The sequence below is a fragment of the Dermacentor albipictus genome, chromosome 5 (genome assembly GCF_038994185.2).
Source record: "Dermacentor albipictus isolate Rhodes 1998 colony chromosome 5, USDA_Dalb.pri_finalv2, whole genome shotgun sequence".
Taxonomy (NCBI): domain Eukaryota; kingdom Metazoa; phylum Arthropoda; class Arachnida; order Ixodida; family Ixodidae; genus Dermacentor; species Dermacentor albipictus.
In genome coordinates this window covers 149,894,606-149,915,345 of record NC_091825.1, presented here as the reverse complement: position 1 = coordinate 149,915,345, position 20,740 = coordinate 149,894,606, and the positions used below count along the sequence as shown (strand labels likewise).

The 20,740-nt window shown below is 44.5% G+C and overlaps 1 protein-coding gene across 1 annotated transcript in view; it reads right to left on the bottom strand.

Annotated features, from left to right (window-relative positions):
* LOC135915302 (uncharacterized) overlaps positions 1-13,089 on the bottom strand; it is a 181,882-nt gene extending 168,793 nt beyond the window's left edge. Inside the window, exon 1 of the transcript XR_011514661.1 lies at positions 12,979-13,089. The gene's annotated coding sequence lies outside the window, so the exon portion shown is untranslated. The remainder of the gene's footprint in view (positions 1-12,978) is intronic.
* Positions 13,090-20,740: the final 7,651 nt, after the last annotated feature.

Sequence of the window (20,740 nt, the reverse complement as noted above, 5' to 3'; positions counted from 1 at the left end):
CCATCGAAACGTGCACTAGCACGTAGCGGGCCGCTCCCACGTCGGGACAGAAAGGCCTAGCCTCCCCGCCACGCTGCGGGCCCGTTGGACCGCCCACAGTTGGGCTTCAAAATTGGGACTGCGTAGGGAAGCCACCCATTTGGACGATCGTAACGTCTTCGTCGGCCCGTAACGTGGAGCACCGTCAGAGCACGTGTTCTAAGTTGGCAGAGTCTGAGAAAAGTGCGCAGGTGTTTGAGGTTTGAATTTTGGGATCCTGTGTAAGAGTGCGCGGGGCTAGGGTATGCCCCGACTTGTATTGTCTGAGTGTCAATGCTGAATGTTATAATATTAAGGTGCACCTTTTACATGACCGATATTTTGCATTCATGAGGGGTGGATGATAAGGGTTGAATAGTACTGGGTGAAAACATTTCTTATAATATACCATCCCTGATTTCAGATGTATACTGAGTATTTTGTTCACCCTTAGCCATGTACGATTCATGCTTGCTTTCTCAAGAGCGACAATTCAAGAAAACATAAGGTATTGTGGTGTACCACAATATTTCGATTCAGAACTTTCCTTGAAGAGGCGCAGAGTTGAGGACGGCTCCAACAGCGCTTGCCTACTTGTTGGCAAGGTTTTAAAAGGAGTGCAGAGAGACTATCTATAGTGCCGCTGTATATGTGAGTTGAAGTCTATCGCGTATGAATTGTTCTTATTTAGGTCAGCAATATTTTTGCAAATATTAATGCAAACAAAGAAAAATTTAAGAAAGATAAAACATAAAGTTGACAACATTATATTTCAGCAATAGAAAATGGTATCCCAATTCTGTAAACCGTGTCTGTATGGATATATAAAGTGCAAGAGTTTATATATGTCCAGACCACTGAAAATGTATTATATTTTATCTGCCCATAATTTTGGAATATTGATTCCGCAAAACTCATCAAAAGAATGCGAAGTATTCATATGAGCTGTAAACAAGTATATCTTATTTGTCACCTTGTACCATCGTATCTACAGCTAAAACAATTATATATCTGATTTTTGTGCACATCGGTGTAATTCCGAATTTCAAGCTACATTTCGTCGAGCACCTTTTTTTTTAATTTCCGCATCCTTTTAAAAACATTCGGTGCCCCAAAGACAAATCGTTCCAAATTCAAATCTATTCGGCTGTTGCCTAATTGGCGCATTTCTGCATTCGCGCATGTTTATATATAGAAACCCGAGGTCACCCAGATGTCAAGCTTCGCTCGATGTCATCACGAAAGCTGTACAAGTCGCCCGATCCAACCTGTGGCACTTGCGACACCGGTGAGCCTGTCACAGCGCACCGCCTGCTACAGACGTGTCCTGGCCTATGTGCAATACAAGACGTAGGCCTTATTGCACTACAGGGCTCAGTCGTCACATCAAACGACTCGATCCTTCCAAGAAGGAACCCCGGTCCTTGGAGAGTCATTTACGATCGCTCGCTGCTATACCTGTTGAGGAGAAAAACAATCGGCCTAATCAAGGCGCCTCGCCAGGAGCACCACTGGAATCGCCTTTTATTTATTGCTTATAAAACACTTTCTCTATCTCTCTCGCCCTCTCGCACGGACGCATGACACACTTTCTTGGTCATGGGTCCTCGCACCCATCAAATAAAACTCACTTTCGTTACGAAAGACGATGAAATAAATTTCGAAAACATACACAACGAGGACAGTAAATTCTTGTTGGTACTTGTTAATGCTTGCTGTACGTAAACAACTTTGTTGGCGTGAAATTACAGAACAGTTTTACAAATTTATGGATGGCGGTGCTGTCATCCTATAGCTTCCGTAAATTCCTTCCTTCTCTTATGTCATAATATTGCTTCAGGTGATCCACCATGATAAAGCTTAATCGAAACAGGCAGTTGTTATTACTTATAGGGGCACGTGACCTAGATTAGCGACATAGACTGGCCGCGAAACATCGCTTATTAGTAGCCGCTTTTGGGGTAACTTAGAAGTTTTAAAAAACGTCTCTTAAGTGACACTACTATTTGCCCGAATTACAATAACTATATCAGAACATCGTTTCATTACTTCTAACTTTTTCTAAATACTTTATAATTCTTAATATAAAATATTGTTCTAAAGTTGTTGGCAATGCTTCGCCTAACATATTTTAGATTTTCTCTCGCATGACAAGAAATTGACCGTGTTAAGCCTAGTGTGTCACATTCTATTAGGAGGTTCAAGCTCTTCGCAAGTGCGTGTCGTTATAAATAGCCCCATCGCAACTTTCTAGAGGCGTTACCATGGCAACAACTGTCTGGCAACACAAGTAGCGTACAAAACAAGGACAACACGGCGAGGCATCTCGGCTTTCCCACTTTCTTCCAATTAGGTTGTTGTTCTTATTTTTCTCTGTGCGCCGAGAAAAATTAGATGGCTGTTTTTTGCGTTGACGCATTCTCATTACGTCACGAATGTTCAGTCGGTGGACAAACTTTTAATTGGCATGCGTATCTAATCTACCTCAAAACTTTCCGTTTCTGACGACGACGGCGATGGCAACGAAGAAGGACGCACTATATATATAGACGTTGGATAGCGATGATACGCGCGGTCACGTGTGCACCGAAAGCAGTGAGGGAGGCAGCAACATGCACAAAATTCACCCCTCGTTTTTCTAAACAGGCAAGAGTGCTGCCAAAAATGAGCTGCTCATCTCACGTGATGTGACGTGCAACAACATTGAAAAAAAAAAAACTTCGATCAGTTTCGTGGAGTAAATCCTCCTTGAAATTTGAGCTATCGTGGTCAGGACTGTCGGTCCAATAAAAAACAATCCCTCAGCCATGGTAGCTGCGTAATGGTGGCGTTGCGCCGTCGAGCGCGAGTTTGTGGGGGGGCGACACCTGGACAAGGTGGCCGTGTTAGATGAGGTAGATGGGATGAAAAGAAACGCAGGTGAAATCATGGGCATTTTATTATTATTATTATTATTATTATTATCATTATTATTTCGGAAAGGCTTGCCGCAAAGTATGTATTTCGTACATTAAATGCCAGCGAAGAAATCACGCGTATGTCGCAGTCTCTGAGCATTATATTTCGCCAGGGCTTATCGCACGACTCCTTCGATGGCTGCTCTTTGCAACCTCTGATCACGTTCATACAAACATAATTTTCCATGCTCATCGTTTTGTTAGGACAAAAAAAACACAATTGAAGTAGCGGTGCAACTACTCTCGTTACAAGTTAACGCTCTTCCTGGCTTCCTATGAATAAATATAAATTTAGGAGTAGATCCTAAGGCGCGACCTCCGTGGAACCGCATGGCCCGGAGAGGGAATTAGGGAACGACACGGCTAGCGCGCGAAGATCTAGGTCGCGCCTCGTTGGGTCATTCTTCGAGTCTGTCCTCGTTTTCACTAAAACTGTGCAACACAGTGGGAGCTATGCTACTCAAATGGAAAGGAGAAAAGAAAGAAGCCTCCCATGTTTCATTTAAATCTACTTAGCTATTTTCGTATTCAACGTTCCTTTTTTTTGTTTCCTTCATGTTTCTAGCTCAAATGTGCCCACGCCGAGCATACGGAACATTCAGCGAATTCCTTCTCATTTATGCCTGTTCGTCACCTGTGCAGTGTCTGTCTTGTTCTTGTCGCCTCCCTAATCTATGCTTTCTTTTTTTTTGCAGTACAACTTTCGCGGCCCGTCAAATTGAACAAGAGCAAAACTTTCCTCGTCTGCACAGTACTATATAGTCAAAGAAACCGTAATAAACGCACTATCTCACAGAACGATGAACAATTTTAGTGAGACTGGGTGCATAATCTGCGGCCTTAGTACATAGCGCCCCAGTTGCCGCCATCGTGAACCAAGATGAGAGGGGAAAAAAAAATAACGCGGTAACGTGCTTTCCAGCGAGTCGAGTCTTTGTCGACGTAATCACCTCTGGGGCCCTCGAACAATTATGCAAACGACGCGGCGAGAAAGCCAAAGCCACGACGAGCACACCGTTCTTCTGTCTTCGCAGACGTGAAATCTGCGGAGTCGTCGACGTGTCCGTAACTCGCGTCGCAAGATGAAGGTCTGCCCTAAGCAACAACGTAACTCAGCGTCCGCGAAGCCGTGTCGCGCGTGCAGCTCGCGCTTTTATTTTCTTTTTCTTGTGATTCGCCGCACTAAGTACGTTACGACACAACTGTGCGCCATGCGTTGAGGGCCGCATGCGCCAGCTTAGCGACTTGACTCTACTCGCGCAAGGCTTTAAGGAATCTCATTGCCCTTTGTGTTTGGCAAATGGATGTCGTTGCGACAACGCTAGCACGGCGGTATGGTCCGCTATGTCACATAGAAGGAGCAAGGTGATTCCGACGACGCGAAAGAGGTCCTGAGTTTGTCCATGACAGTCGCTCGCACAGCTTACGCAATATGAGGCGACTCATGGGGCGGAAGACGCGGTCCCCGGCCAACGTGACTTCGGGATGAGGTGGGCTTCCAAGGTATACCGTGGACATGTCATCTGAGAATGTTAAGTTTTCGTAGGACGCTTAATTTAACGTGACCTTCAAGCTTTTGTAGACAAGTGTTATTTGCCGATAGTACGGCATCCTGTGTACCTGCAGGAGGGAAAACTAATATCATAAAACCCATCACACCAGCGAGAGTAACGCGCCTTGCAACGACAAGCACGACCTTGCCTCCAATCGAATTTTTGCTAGAAATATTGCGTTCAATTTTTTTTTCATAAACCATTATTGACTTGAATGGCCTTTTTAAGGCTCTTTCTTTGTCCACAGTTTGCATGCCATCAGCAAAGTAAACAGCGTGTTTTTTGTTTATATATACCGACTTTTTATTAAGAAATGTAATGAGGTAGCATTTTGGCAGACGAGTTACTAGGTGGACATACTTTGCCGCTAATGACGTGAGCGTCACAAGAATAATTAACGAAATTTCATTATTTTCTCTTCTTTATTAGTGCCTTGGGGGCAGGTGTCTAAATAGCGAGAGGCTGTCCCATTTTTATGCCAGTCCCAACACGTATTTTTTCTTATATATTGAAAATCGCACTGAATTCAATATATTCATCAACGAATTCCGAAAGTCAATAGAGGTAATATCGACACCGAGCGCATCCCGCTGGCCGTCAGATGGCAACGCCCCGTACAGAATTGCGGGGCGAAACTTCAATGATAGCGTGCCTTGGCAATCCCGACCCGGTGCACAGAAGCACATGCTTGCCAGGTGCAGCATCAGTAGCTGCCATGACTGGCCGAGACGTTCAATTTCAACCTTCTTCGCGCTTATCACTACGAGGAGTTTGCGTCCTATATGATAGCGGGGTCGCTTTTCTGTGCTCTCGGTGAGCTCGGTTTCGACATTGCCTGGCAATATTGTTGAAATTCGATGATAAGTATTTCTAATTAGGGACCACCTTCAAGATTTTTCAATAATGCTGCTACATTAAATTGGGAATGCTTGGAAGAAAGAAAGAAAGAAAGTTATCAGTTAAATAACTGCCCCTAAGTCTAAATTAGAAAGCTGATTAATTAATTTTCGTTAATTAGACTTCTTAAGCTCACGTTATTAGCGGCAAAGCATGTCCACATCGCCTAGGTACTCCACTGCAATAACACCACATTCTCTGCTGCTCATAGCCTTTTTATAAAAATTTTATCATCTTTGTCAGCCTATTTTATGTCTACGGTAGGACGAAGACCTCTCCCTGCGATCTCCAATGAGCCCTATCCAGTGCCAAGCAATTTCAACCTGAGCCTGCGAATTTCCTCATTTCCCCCCAGTCTTCTGCCGTCCTCGACTGTGCTTCCCTTCTCTTTTGTAATTCCCTTCTCTTTCGTAATTTGTAAGTCCCAATTGAGTGTCTCAGAGAATACAACACCAAGAGATTTTATACTGGGTACAATATCAATCTTGTCATTACCTCTGGAAAACTCGAATGCTCAGCCGCGATATCACGTTCTCCTTGTGGAACGCAGGAAGTTTTCACAACAACCTGCTGCACAACCTAGGCTCTTCTCTACGTCTTTGCATTCCAGCTAGACTCTGCCGCCGCGAAGCTACCCTGCTTTGTCGAATATGGCTAGGGGTGGCGTTCACCAAGTCTTTTGCTTTCCGAATCGGATGGGCCGATGGCGCCTCGTGGGATGACTGTGGTAACGAGGAGACTCTTCAGCACCTTCTCTGTGACTGTTCTCGCTATGATTTACAGAGACGATCGCTCGCAACCACGATAGCGCGCTTTGAACGAAGACCTCTAACAGAAGAACCTATTTTAAAATGCCGTCATCACAAGCCATCGCAGCAGCGGGCGACGAGGGTACTGTTGCAGTTTTTAAGGGCAACAGAATTGGACAAGCGGCTGTAGCCTGAACAGATGTTGATAGTGCTGTACCTGTTACTGTGCTGTGCGGTGACAGTATGCGGTGACAGTGACCGATTGTGATTGTGTGTCTGTGCTCCTTTCTTAATTTATCTCTACTTTGTTATCACTTTACCTCTCCTTCCCCCCTTTCCCCAGCGTAGGGTAGCAACCGGATCTTCCCCTCTGGTTACCCGCCCGGCCTTTCCCCTTTCTTCTTTCCCTCTCTCTTGTCATTACCTAATAATAGTTCGATATCACCATTTACTACTTTATTTTTGTCCTATATATCATAGCCTTTGTTTCATTCGTATTAACTTAAAGACAATTTTTATTACACCAGTGACGCAAATGTTCCAAAAATTGGTTGCCACGGGTGGATAACTCAGCTAGTGTGTTTCCTGCAGCGAGAATTGTAATATCAGCGTAAGCTAAGAGACGAACCGGAAAGGCCGGGTATGAAAAATGTCATTCATATACACTAAAAACAACAAAAGCCCTAAAATCCTTCCCTGAGGCACAACAGACAAGATTGGCTCAACATCTGATGAGGTTTCATTTAAACGCACCATTTGTTTACGCTACATTAGGTAAGACTGTAATAAAGCAAGATTGATGCCCCTAATGCTATAGTGGCTGAGTTTCTGAAATAATAGAAAGTGGTCAATTAGATCAAATTCTTTGGATAAGTCTATATATATCCCGAGAACAAGAATCTTTTCTTCAAAGGCGGAAATTATAATTTCTTTTTGTTTAGTCAATGCCTTCTCAGTCGATCTCTGTTTTCTAAATCCAAACTGGTAGTCAGAAAGAACAAAATGCTTACTTAGAAAGTTAGGCAACCTGCAATGAATAATTTTTTCTAATGCTTCAGACAGTACTGGAAGAATCGACATTGGTCTGTAATGGGAAAAGTCAGAAACAGAAGCGCTTTTATGTATGGCAACAACATTTTCAATTTGCATTTGTTTTGGGAAGACGCCGGTACTTAAACAAAGGTTATAAATATGTACTAGTGCCGGGGCTAATAGATCTATTACAAATTTAATAGTGATCCATTGTAGAGTATCCCTTCCTGAAGCCAGCCTGTTCTTTTGGATAACTGAAGTGTTGCCCTTATTCTATTGGAAATTATCTTGGTGAATATTTTATAGAATGCTGGAAGTAAGCTAGTGGGCTTTTAATTTTCAATCCTTTAACGTTTCCCTTTTTGTGGATTAGTATAATGTTGGCATTATTACAGCTCTCTGGGACCCTTGAAGTCGATAGACAGTTCGTATAAAAGGCCCCTAGTTTTTCGAGCATTATGGCTCTCCCATCTTTGATTAAACCGACTGGTAGCCTATCTTCTCCTGCATTTTTTCCCTGTTTCTTGTCTTGCAAGGCCCCTCTAACTTCATCGCTGGTTATAGAAGGAGCCTCTATAACCTGTTCACTGCTACTTCGAATAAATGTATCGTGGCTGCTTTGTGTACTGTGCAGGTCAGTATAAAAAACAAGAAAATAATTATTTTATTTTGTATTATTTTATAAAAAATTCTGTATGGTCTACAAAATTCCGTGTATACAGTAGTACTCGCAATATTAAAGTTTTCGCGGTACTTCACAATTGTTTGTTTGTTCTTATTTTATAGATACCGCGCTGCAATTCTCCTGATTTGTTGTTCACGATATCGATCTGAATTTTATTGTGCACTGAACAAGACAAAGGTAACGAAAATGACATTGAAAAAAAATAAGATTCTAACTTACAACTAACTGGCTGGGAAGATCAGAAAATAGGCTAGGCAACAGGTTTGTATGCGTGAGGTATTTTTTAAAGAGGAAATCACATGACCTTCATTTTAAGTTCATGCTTTCTTTCCATCCTATTCCATCCACCAAATGGTCACTCAAGCGCGCACGACGGGAGCATTTCTACCCGCCATTTCGAAGCACGCATTTATCTTGCTAACGCCCATGCACCGACTTCAATAAAAATTATCGATGGAATAATCCACCTTCGTCAGAAGAAACAAAATATCTGCTCTCTTCCCCACATTTATCGGCGTTCTTTCATTTCTATTTTCTTTCCACCGAGCATTCTGCACGATTGCCCGCATATGTCTGGGCGCCCCTTTAGGAATTCAGTTGATTAATATAGTTTCTCGTTTGTTCCTGCTTTTCGATTTTATCCTTCGATCTACTTGCCGCCGCGCGCGATTCTGCCCGCTTTCTGATCTTTCCAGCGATGATAATTACCCTACAACGGTCGTCCGGACATGCCCAGTGAACGTTAAAAAATGGCTGGCCGCGCTTCCTGAGTGCTTCCACGTGGTGCTCTCCTCTGGTTCAGAATTCAGCCTTGCGAATGATCTTTTTTTTCTGCGTAGCCTTGACTATGTAGCTTTCACTATGATCAGACCTGCAGCTCAAAAACGTCTTCTGAAATTTAGCATAAATACGTAGCTGCTGAGATTTTCCTTGGGGCAGCAAGTAAATACTGTAGAACTTCCTTCAGTATTCACGAGAATACACGTGCACACTTTACCATAGCCTTATTACCTCGGTAACTAAGTTTACATTCCTTGTTATATTACCCTGCAACATTTTTTTTAGACCACAGCTCTTAGGCAGCCGTTGCTGCGTTGAGCGTTAGCTCCTACGTCACCGACAGAACGAACGAGCAGCGGAGGACCCCCTTTCTTCTCGTCTGATATACAAGGCTGCAGGGAAAATAATAAAAAAACTGTGAATGCTGGAAAACACATGGTTCTTATAGAGCCAAGCTAATACCCCCTCAGTAAAGCTTCTAGCTTTACTGAGGGGGTATTGGCTTTTTTGCTTCCTTTAATGAGGAAATAATGTTGTGTTTGAATACTGTTTCTGTTTATTCAGTAGCTCTGCCACAAGCGGTATGCGATGTTACGGATCATAGATTTTTTTTTCTTCTGTGGTTCCTTAAAAACGTTTCGACCGGGTTATGCTGTAATTTGAAGAAAGTGAGCCTCATCTGGGAGGCGTGTCTCAAGAAGGCGAGTATAGAAGCAAGCACCTGAAATTAAACGCGCGGGCATTCGGGAATGCGCCCTTTATTGATATGCGGAGGTCGCGGTCGGGATTCCACAGTGCGAGCTCTTGCACAGGTGATGGCGGCCTAATGGCCAAAATTAATCCGTAACCCGCTCACTACATCACCTGTCATTGCAGCCTAGGTCGTGTTGCGGTACATTCAACTCCAGTCAATGTGGAAAACTATAACTTTGGAGATTCAGCATGTCGTGTGACAATACGTACCTGATTTCAGTAAGGCCGTGAAATTGGACTTACCTACTATATATCTGAATTTCAGCCGGCTGAAAAAATAGATGTGACTGATTCCTTGCTACATCTTGTCCTTTCTTCCCTTTCTTTTCACTTTTTTTTTCTTTTCTCAATTGCTATGCCTCTATCTCCTTATCCCCATTGAAATTGAAATTCCAGAACCTCCATTCTCAGCATTCTTCTGCAAGTGAACCTAATTTTCTCTTTTCCGCTTCCGGACCAATGTTCCCGTCTACAACCGGCTGGAAGCTGCGACGCGGCCGCGAACGAAAGCTCCGTCTGCTTTTCCGGTTCCCGCTAGGCCATTAGGCTGCTTTTGCTGCACCGTCGTAGCTAAGCCAAGCGTACATTCAGGGACTCATGGTGGAGATGCAAAAGAGAACGCCGCAGATTTGCTCAGCAATCGATCTCTAACGACGGCCCGCGATACCGGCCTAACAAAGACTTTTTTTTTGCGACAGGAAAATGACAAGTCTGCCATGTCCTTTTGCCTGAATGAATTGCTTAGAAAGAGAGAAGAGCAGAGAGGGACAAGGAAGTCAGCCAGAAGATCCTCAGGTTGGCTGTTCTAGAATATCGGTAAGAGAATTGAAAGATGCAAAGTAAGGATAGAGTGGGCACCATGCACAGGCAAGGAAATGCGCAACTGCAGACGCTCGTTCTAGCCGGTGTGCTTCTAAAGTTGCAATAGCGTGAAAACGGCTTTTATTTGAGCCAGCGACTTAGGCGGCGACAGCTCAGAATCTTATTCTAAAAACGTTATCAACTTGAGCCGCTTTACGCGGTCCTGAGAGATAGGCTTTCTACATCAGATCGGTGCACGACAGATGCTCGGTGGTGCCTCGTCATCTTAGGGAAGCTAGGCAAAGAATGGGAAAAAAATATGGAGCGAGGAAACAAGGGAAAGAGAGAAGGAATACAGGTGGGGAGGAAGAAAGTTGGAAGGAGACCGAAATCACCCTTCTTTCATAAAGTAAGGAAGAAAGGGTGGAAGAGGTAACGATGAGTGAGAAGGGAAAAAGAAGGAAGAAGCTAAACAAATAAATGTCAAAGAAAATTATAAAGTAAAAGTGGAGGAAAAAGAAAGAAAGGAAATGAAATAAAAGTCTGAGGACACCTAAGTGCATTTATGAGTTGCGAATGCAAAAGCATTATGTCGAATTGAACGCCGCAGAGCGGTCCTACGAGTTGTCAACTCCTCGCGTGCAAGAGGCAGCGTTGAGACGCTGGGCCAACGCCTTTTAGAAGTTTGATCCGTGACGTCATGCTACCTTGCCAGACTGCCATATAATCTAATGGGGATGCTCCTGAGTAAGCCGCGGGGATTTCGACCTGACCGCTTTCATCACGCCTGGCTTGGCAACCGAAATTTCAGTCCAAGGAGCATGATGTCATGAAGCACAGTGCACAGTCCTGCTATCTAGAATGCCCCGTCACCCGCCGTGGTTGCTCAGTGGCTATGGTGTTGGGCTGCTGAGCACGAGGTCGCGGGATCGAATCCCGGCCACGGCGGCCGCATTTCGATGGGGGCGAAATGCGAAAACACCCGTGTGCTTAGATTTAGGTGCACGTTAAAGAACCCCAGGTGGTCAAAATTTCCGGAGTCCTCCACTACGGCGTGCCTCATAATCAGAAAGTGGTTTTGGCACGTAAAACCCCAAATATTATTATTAGAATGTCCCGAAAGCACTGGTTTACCCCAGCGGGTATGAGACAAGGCTTCTGAGCCTGGGTCGTAGGTTCCAAACTCACTCCCGCAACGTATTTCCTTTCGAATCTACCGTTTCTTTTTATACATTTATTTCTTTATAGCGATAGCTGAGACGAAGTTCGACGCAGGTGAGAGCTTGCACGGACAAGGAGCGCGCGGATAACAAAGGCTTCCGAGAGCGACGCCCTCTCCCCTCGCGCAACTCTTGGAGCGTGGCAGCAGGCGTGCCCTTTCGCCCGCTCGGCTCCGTCGAGGCGCGCACGTGACGGGGCGTCGCAGCCAATAGGAATTTAGGTGGCATTTCGCTGCTACAGACGCTGGATGTTTCCCCTCGATGTACCATTTGATGCTTTCGCATCAAAAACAAGGAAGAGAGCAATTTTTCCGAAACAAGCGCTAACTCTGCTCTCACCAGGCGTTCTGAGTTCATCGGCTTATGGGAACCAATGAGCGCGCTTCGGCCGATAGCGTCACTGCCACACGACACTGCTTTCGCTCGCATGTAGGACGAGCAACAGCTTGCTAGAATGGCGCAAGCGTAATTTGTCATATGCAGGGTGCATGCAGGGAGAGTGGAGTGGTGCCTGGTGCCAAGAAAAATGTGTAGGGGGTGAGAGGACTTCTGGAACGCCCACATCCACCTGCGACAGACACAGGCGAAATGAATTCTAATGCTTCATTCTAGCGAGTGCGAATTTCATAAGCTCCCTCGTCAAAATATATCCGTTACAACGTGCGATAGTACTGCAAACAGTAATGAGATCACGCAATCTAACAATTGCGTAAGCGGACCTGCTCCACTATTAAAACTTTGGCATGAAACTGCAAAGTTTGTAGTGTGGTGAGAGGCTCTTCTGCGTCGAAAGCAGGAAGGAAAATGTTTTTTAGAGATTGTTTTTATTATTTAATTTATCTGGGACGCCATATGACGGCGGAATTACCTGTTTTCTGGAAATAACTTTCTTCGATTGATTGGGATTACGGTTCTCAGCGTTGAAAAATTGAAAGGATGATATCGTTTTAATCTATTCTTGTGATGAAAACAGACCTTTTTCGATAGACAAAAATCACCACGAAGCAAACATCTTTTCCACACAGGGATTACTCGGAGAGAAATAATGGCTTACTCAGTTTACCTTTACCGTCGAGAATGTTTTGCTTTATTATCGTCCGGCAGGTTCTGGTAAGATCTTAATGAGCTTCTTTGAAGAGCTGCTTGTGTAGTCAATCCTTTCAATTTAATGACTTGCTGCTTGATGCTCTCACCTTTTCGGGAAGTAGGTCACACTTTATAAACGCTGCTAAAATTATTTTTTGATTAAATATAGCTTGAAGTCAACGATCAATAGTTCGTTTTAATCCTCAAGCCCGGTCGACGAGTCGTCTCAACTTTTGTGTTCCATCTTACGGAGAGTTTATTATAGTTACTTTAACAGCGAAGCTGCTTAAGCTTTTACTTCCGCCGTTGAGCGTTAACAGAAAACTCAGCCCAGCTTGCTTTAGCCGGCGCGGCAACACACCTCTCGCCTGCTTTACTCCGCGCGTACGTGCTGCTGCCTCGGAAAAACCGAAGAAATTCCGGACGCCCGAAGAAGAAGCGGCTTACCAGGAAGCGCACCGTACTACCAAGCTAGAAGTGATGTGTCGCCGCCGAACTGATCCGGAACACCGCGCCGAAGCTGCGGCTGAGAAGAGGCGACGCGGAGTCGAGGATCCCTAGTTTCAGTCTACGCAAGAGTCGGCGCCTGAACGCTCGACGTCGCCGAGAAAGCGATTCCGGCCTGAGACGTACTGCGCGAAAACTTCCAGCGTCAAGTCCGCCGAGACAACAAGTTAGCAAAACCTAGCATAACCTCGCAAAACCTAGAAACAACTTGGACAAGCCACGTAAAAGCTATAGGAGATCACAAGCGCCGCTGTTGACTCCAGCCTTGCATCCCTGGTAAAAACTGAGCACGTTTTTTTTTTTTTTCTGAGGCTTCCACTTGACCTTTGTTTTGGGCCATATTTTCACTTCCTGTTAGCTTTGTCGTTGTTTACTTCAGTAACGGAGTAAAGGAACGTGTGCTACTTCCGATAAAGTGCCGAGTTTTTTGAACATCTAGAGAGCTCTGAAGGGCCTGGAAAGGTACCAATAAGTGCGTGAACTAATGGATTGGAGCACAGCTTGGTTAATCGTCTATATTGGCACTGAAACGAAAGTATATTTCAGTTTCAAAAAAATATATGACCCTCAAAATTATTTCCAAGGAAGTACCGATAAAGCCTTTCGACTGGTGCAATAAATATGGGGGGAAATGCCTCCATTATCTGTTCATCTGATTTGGAAAGCACGTCGGCATACGCTCTTCCGAAAATTCAACGCTCGCCGTTAGTCAAGCTTGTTGCCTCACATAACGTGCTCTAGTTTGCTGCCTAGGTTTTCGAGCCAGAAAATATAACTATGACTAGCAAAAATGATGAAGCGAGAACAATCGTACCGAATCCATCTCACGATGAATGTAGATGCTAATACGATTGGCATAGAGGCAATGTACCGACACACCGCATCCCGACCACTGAAGCGCGTTATGTTTGAGGTGTATATGCCCATACTTCGTGGCACGTGCCCTGTGCACACATCCATTGACTCAAGTTGGTGTTTAAAGAGGCTCATGAAAGCGCGGCACATATCTAGTTTGCCATACCCAATGATTCAAGTTGGTTTGAAAGAAATTCTCTGAAGAGCGGCACATAAGCAGTGACGCATACCGAATAACACAAGTTGACGTGAAACGGGTTAACTCATGAGTGGTACGTGCCACAATGTCACATACCCTTGACCCAAGTTGTCCCTACGACTGCTTTTGAACACAGTTCCTTCATCAACGCGCTGCTGTAACCGTTAGACCACAGACAACCAAGTGAACCAAGTTGGCAGGAAAATGGTTAGAAACACCGACAGATAGACAGATAGACGGGCAGACAGAGAGATAGAAATCTCCCAGAAAGTGCGTCAAGTACCCTAATAATTAATGCTAATCGTAGTAAATGTCGATCGATACAAGTGTACAGCCTTGTGATATGGTTAAAATGATAGGCCTGTTGCGGTGTCACCTAAAAAAGTATACAACCGCCTTTGCAGCGTAACATATACAAGTTTTATGACGTAATGAATGTATAAAGCAGTAACTCGTCGGCAGTATAGCTGATTATTCGCACAATGACTGATGCAAAATACATATTCTAGCTTCTCGAAACCTTCACTGCCGCGTCATGCGCTGCCTGCAAAACAACTGGGGTGTAGGCATTGCTCCGAACAACGTAGTGGATTTCAATTGCAGAAAGCAAGAACAAACGAGGCTGTGCTGGTCCGAGGTGCTTAGACGTAAGAATGACATCATAAATGACAGCAGTTGGGTATGAGGCTTAGTCGGTCGCATTAACGAAGGACAATTAAAAACCGCTTTAACGGTAAAACATTAAGCGCCGTGAATTGAACATAAAATATATGTACTTGTGTTTCCAACTGCAAATATTCGCACACATCTCTAATTCTCTTATGTTGGTTTTTTGTCTATTTCCCTAAGTAACCTATCAAAACAGAATATGGTACACCATTTCTGTTGCCACACTGAATACTGCAATTTTTTATCGCCCCTATCTAAGATAACAATAATGCAAACCAGAAAAGCAGGTAGCAGCGACAGTAGCAATCGCACCACCACCACCAACAACAAGAACAACAACAAGAACAACAACGACAACAACAACAACAACAACAGCACTGACGACGACGACGAAATTCTTCTCATCCTTACCAAGCAAATAATTTAGTGCCGCGTTCAGTAATAATGCGTCTGACATCCCGATTAGCTGACACTTGCTCTTACGAGCAGTTCTAGCGTAAGAATTTTTTGTAACTGTGGACCCAGTACTATTGAAGAGAGAGCAAGACTGAGGGAGAAAAATACATGAAAAACTTTGAGGCTAACCAGTCCTGAGCTCAGTTGGCTCCCCTAACCTGGGGTAGAGCGAGGAGAAGGCTAAGAGAAGCAGCAAAAGCACAAGAGCCTATGTGCAATGGTGTCACTGAAGTATTGAAATTATCATCAATGGGTCAACTACCGTTGGTCTATCCGACTGAATTTAGGAATCGCAGGAGTGGTCCTATAGCAAGGCCTCGCTCAGTGATAAATGTCCATATAGCTAATTTGGATGGACACTTTTGAAAGTTCCACAATTATAATTACGATCAGCTACTCGCGCAAACTGTAACACCGTTATCAAAACACTACAAAAGGACAGATTGGTGGGCTAGTTCCTTTGGCATTGTTTACACAGTAGAGCAGAAGCACACGAATGGCGAAAGAAGCAGACGGGACCCAGCGCTAACTAACAAATTAGTGTTTATTGCACAAAAGCAGATTATATATATATATATATATATATATATATATATATATATATATATATATATATATATATATATATATATATATATATATATATATATATATATATATATATATATATATACGCGCAGGAAAGAGACGACGAACTTTTTGGACGACTTCATTTACTTAACGTTTTCGGCTGGTGGACCAGCCTTCATCAGAGTACAGTAACGCATGTACAACACATACACAGCTTTAAAGGCACCGTATCACGAGCTGAAGACGCGCTATCTACACTGACTAGACCATACACTGCGCATCAGAAATCATTATCATTGCGCATTATAAATGATTATCAATGACACGCATTTCGGAATATACAAAAAATGAAATGCAGATATGTTCACGATACAATACATACAAACATTACTCTCAAGTAAGTGCCAGCGGTTACAATGATTATGTGTAGTGGAAACAAGATGACCTACACGTGCAGATACAAAGGCGCGATGGTTAGCACATGGCATCTGTAAGTGCAAAGTCGAATTATCTAAAAAATGGCTGTGGCTTAGCTAAGGTTAAGCCCAGGATGCGAAGCATACTAGCCTTTATTTTAGTTGTTGAACCACTGTTTAGCCTGGTGAACTGCTGTTGCTTGGCTATATTTGGTTCGGCTAGACGAAGAAACAACTCATGCGTTACTCTGCTTCGCCTTCAAGAGTGGAACGCGACAGCGTTCCCGTCGACCCGCCAAGGGTTGTAAGACAATGGGCTACGGCGCAGCGACTACGGGCCCCGCATTGGACGCGGTGAGCGTCGAGCAACGCAGCGTTCGGCACGGCAATGAAATGTGCGTCTGAGCAAGCGACGCACACCTGAGCCTTACCCCCGTATGCAGAGATGCAACTTAAGTCGAAGCACATGCTTGACTTGATTTAGATGACGCCTGGCGTTAACGTGCCCAAAGACGCTCACTGCGTTTCCTTCGGCGCGTTCCCGATAGGCGTTACTCGGATCAAGTGAAGCATGTGCTTCGACTTAAGTTGCCTCTCTGCATACGGGGGTTAGAAACAGCTCGTTTCTAAGGCAACACCGCATTCACTAGAGGTGCTTTTGTACCGCTTTGAAGCATCGTACTCGTGGCTCAGTGGTAGCGTCTCCGTCTCACACTCCGCAGACCCTGGTTCGATTCCCACCCAGCCCATCTTGCAAGAGTTGAGCCAAAGCCACCTAGAAACAAGCGCAGCTGCTTATATACCGCCGCGACGCCGCGAGCAATGGCGCGAGTTAGAGCCCCGTTTCTCCTCTGTCGTGACTTCACGGTGTCACGTGGTATGGCATGGGGTCAAAGGTCATTGAAGGCGACACCGCCACGCCTGAGGAGCTGGGTTGAGCTCTCGTAATATGCTTCGCATAAAAATTGAGATGTTAAGCGTACAACTTTGAGCCACAGCGACATACGTCAAAAAAGCCACATGTAAAAAAAGACAGAAAAAAGCGCTGAAATCATGTGTGTACACTGTGTGGGAAGTGTATATTTGTGTAGAAAGAAACGATGCTTTATTTGCTACGTATCAGCCGGGGATCCGGGCTTCGTCAGAAAAAAATTATATATATATACTGGCATGGAATATACAAATAAAAGGAAAAAAAGAAATAAAGAAACTAAGCAAGCAAATGAATATAGTGAAGTGCTGTTGCCTATAGCTTGAAATTTAGCTCGGCGAATAGATTCTAAAGCTCCCCTTAAAATATTTATGCCTCTTGGTTGCAATGTCTTGAGCTTAGGGATTACGTATGATTCTCTGTATTTTCATTCTTGTTTTTCTTTCTTTTTTGCTTTGTTTAATTGCTTCTATTTATATATTTATTCCACTTCAGAATTTTTTTCACGAGAACCATTTTCTGCCGCGCCTTTTATTATCTCTTTCAGAAAGACGACAGCCCACTGACCTCCTGCGAAGCAGATAATATAGGGGTGCTGTGCACACGGCCTTTGAAACGCCGTCTGACACACGGCCGTGTCATCGGCCGTATGCATAGCACCCGTTTATTCTTAATTCTACACCCTCGCCGGTAACACACCTTCAGTCATTGCCTCACCCAGCCGCCTCACCCCTCTTCCCTTTATAAGAACGCTACCTACATATACTTGGCCGAGGAAAGCATATGTGGCCTTGAAAAAGACAAGTCCACTTGTCGTAACGTTGGCTCCCGCTTTTACCTTGTTTTCGATTTGCTCATGGACCTCAAATATATAAAACTTAAGGCTTCTGCACTGACGACACCTAACTTTACTTAAGGACGTTTGTCACATCATTAGTTTAGAATGAAAAGCAAAAACAGGTTGAAATGTGCTCGCCTAAAGAAACCTGAAGTATTTTTAGCCTGTAAGGTATGACGCCACCTAGCCAAAGGCTTTTGCACTGACATGAGCTCAAAAACACTAAAAGTTTGAGTAAGTTCCTAAATCACATTGAGTGCCGTCAGAGCATTGGTGACAGCCTTATTAGGTTAGAAACTTCCTAAATAAAACCGGGACAAAGGAAGAAATACTGCCTCGGGACCTCCTCCTCGCTTGACATACACATAAATAAAAGAAGAAAGCGACAGGTTGTCCGTGGTCGTTTACCCGGTGGCTCGCTTTTTACTGATTGTCGAAAATGCACTTCCCTCGCTCCGACACTCATGTGGAGTTTCGTTGTACAAATATCTTTCTTCCCGATGTGGAGTGAAAACAATATTTGAAATTGTTAGCAATACAGCGATCAAAAAAATTCCTTTCTTCGTATAAATTTCATAGAAACTTATGTTTATAGAAACCTTTAGTTGAATTCCTGTTTTGCCGTCGTTTTCTTGACCGCTCTAACGTTTTTACCGATCGCGCAGCCTTTTCTTACAAGAGGCTGACTAGCCCTTAAAGCTATAATTTGTATTACTCAGTCTTATTGCAAACTAGCTTTTATTCCCCAACCTAATAAAATTATTCCGGGGGTTTTATATGTCAAAACCAAGATATGATTATAAGGCATGCCGTTTTGGAAGACTCCGGAATAATTTTGACCACATGAAGTTCATTAACGTGCACCCAATGCCTGGTACACGCACGTCTTCGCATATCGCCCCCCATCGAAATGCGGCCGCCGCGGCCAGGGCTCCATCCCACAGCCTCGGGCTTAGCAACGCAACACCAAAGCCACTGTGCCACCACGGCGGGTATTCCCCATCCTAATGCGCATCGAGAGACAAGGAAGGAGCTCTTGTGATCTAGGCTTCTACGTCATCAACCTCGTTCCGTTCTCACCGCATGACATACCCACCTAAGTGGTACGAAGTCATTTTCTCCCTCGCTCGCCCTCTCAGCAATTTGCGCCTGCCAAATCGTTAGTTTAGCGGACTACGAAGAACATTAGCCGGTCGGGCACCGGTCCTGCTGTGATTTAATCTGGTGTTGCTCGTGCCAACATACGGCACGTTCCAAAACGGCGCGATGGCTCATATACGCACTGAAAGACTGCTCTAAGCTTTCTGACGCATAAATAATTTCTGTGGAGGACAGTGACTGCCCCTAGTTATTTAAATGCTTCCGTATGCAGTTTGATCATTTGGGCTGTATATTCCTCAAAGAAGGCTGACGAGCTATATAAAGTTAACGGAAACACAGTGAAAGGTGGCCGAGGATGGTAAACAGCTACAGAATTAGGAAATTTGCTCGCTTAGGATGGGTTAGGCTGACGCTATGACAAGGCTAATTATAGCACTATATGAGAGAGAGCCATTCGTCCTGTAGTGGTGACGATGATACAGACGATGCCGATAATGGTAATGATAACTTTCCCACAATTTTCGTAAGATTGACTGAAAATCACGAATTTATTGGGCTTAGCACGGAATCGCTTCCGTACTGGCGCCAGCTCGTTTTTCGCTTTCGTCTATTCGTGCCGATGTAGGGCAGCAGTGAGTCGAATGTCTTGATGGCTATTGTCCCGCTTGGTGGAACCTTCGACTTAATGATGGCCCTTCAGTATGCCGCCGACAAGAAGCTCGTCTTTGCGCCCTGCCGCTCCTCATATGGCATCCAAAGCAGGCGCCTCTCGTGATCTGCCGTAAGAGTGTGCTGATAACGGCCTTCCCGATTCCTCGGCACCGGCGGGGTCATCAGCACCGCCTCATTTCTCCCCGGAGGTGCCGGCGACGCGTGGCGGACGCATTCAGGACAAGGTGGAAAGCATGAGATGGGCTGACATTGCTGGGCGATTACGATAGTGCTAGTACGGCAGTGAATGCTTTCGGAAATGCTCGCCTTCTTGAAAGCGGGAAGCAAGACGGCCTCATCTCCAAGACCGATGCTGTATTGGCATGAACTTGTATTACTGTACCTCAAACACTGATTGTGCCGACCCCCGCTTCCCTCCTCCCTATGCCACTTTTTGGCTACAGACACCATGTGCGTATCTATTCCTGTGATCGTTTCTTGTGAAAATAACTGTTCAAACTGGAAGTGGAAGCGTTCACATTCATACACAGTGCATGATAGCACCGAGCGGCAAGGGCTAAGATACTGGGACCTTTTTAGCGCACTTTTATGTATCCTCTTTACAATTGATATAGTGTATTCATGGAGTGAACGCGTTATTTTATGCTTGCGATATCTCTTCTTTTGCGATTACAGGTTACTATTACTTGTGGATGCAAGATTATTTGCGTTATCCGCGGAAATGCCTGTGTTGAGACCGGTGGTCTGTCAAGCTAAAACGCGCAACCTTTGCCCTGTAACCCTCTGTATCTGTTCGTAAAAATAAAAACGTTCATGCATGAAGGATAGTTTGCAAATAAAGTCGTTCCCAATATGTAGGAGAGTGCGACAAAATAAGCACCGTGTAGGCCAATTTCCATACACCAGTAACCAAGCAAGCAGGCTTTCATCCCTGTGCGCACAAGATTTGCTTCTTTTTCCTAAGGTGAGCCAGCTTGTCTGTCGTTCACTTGTGC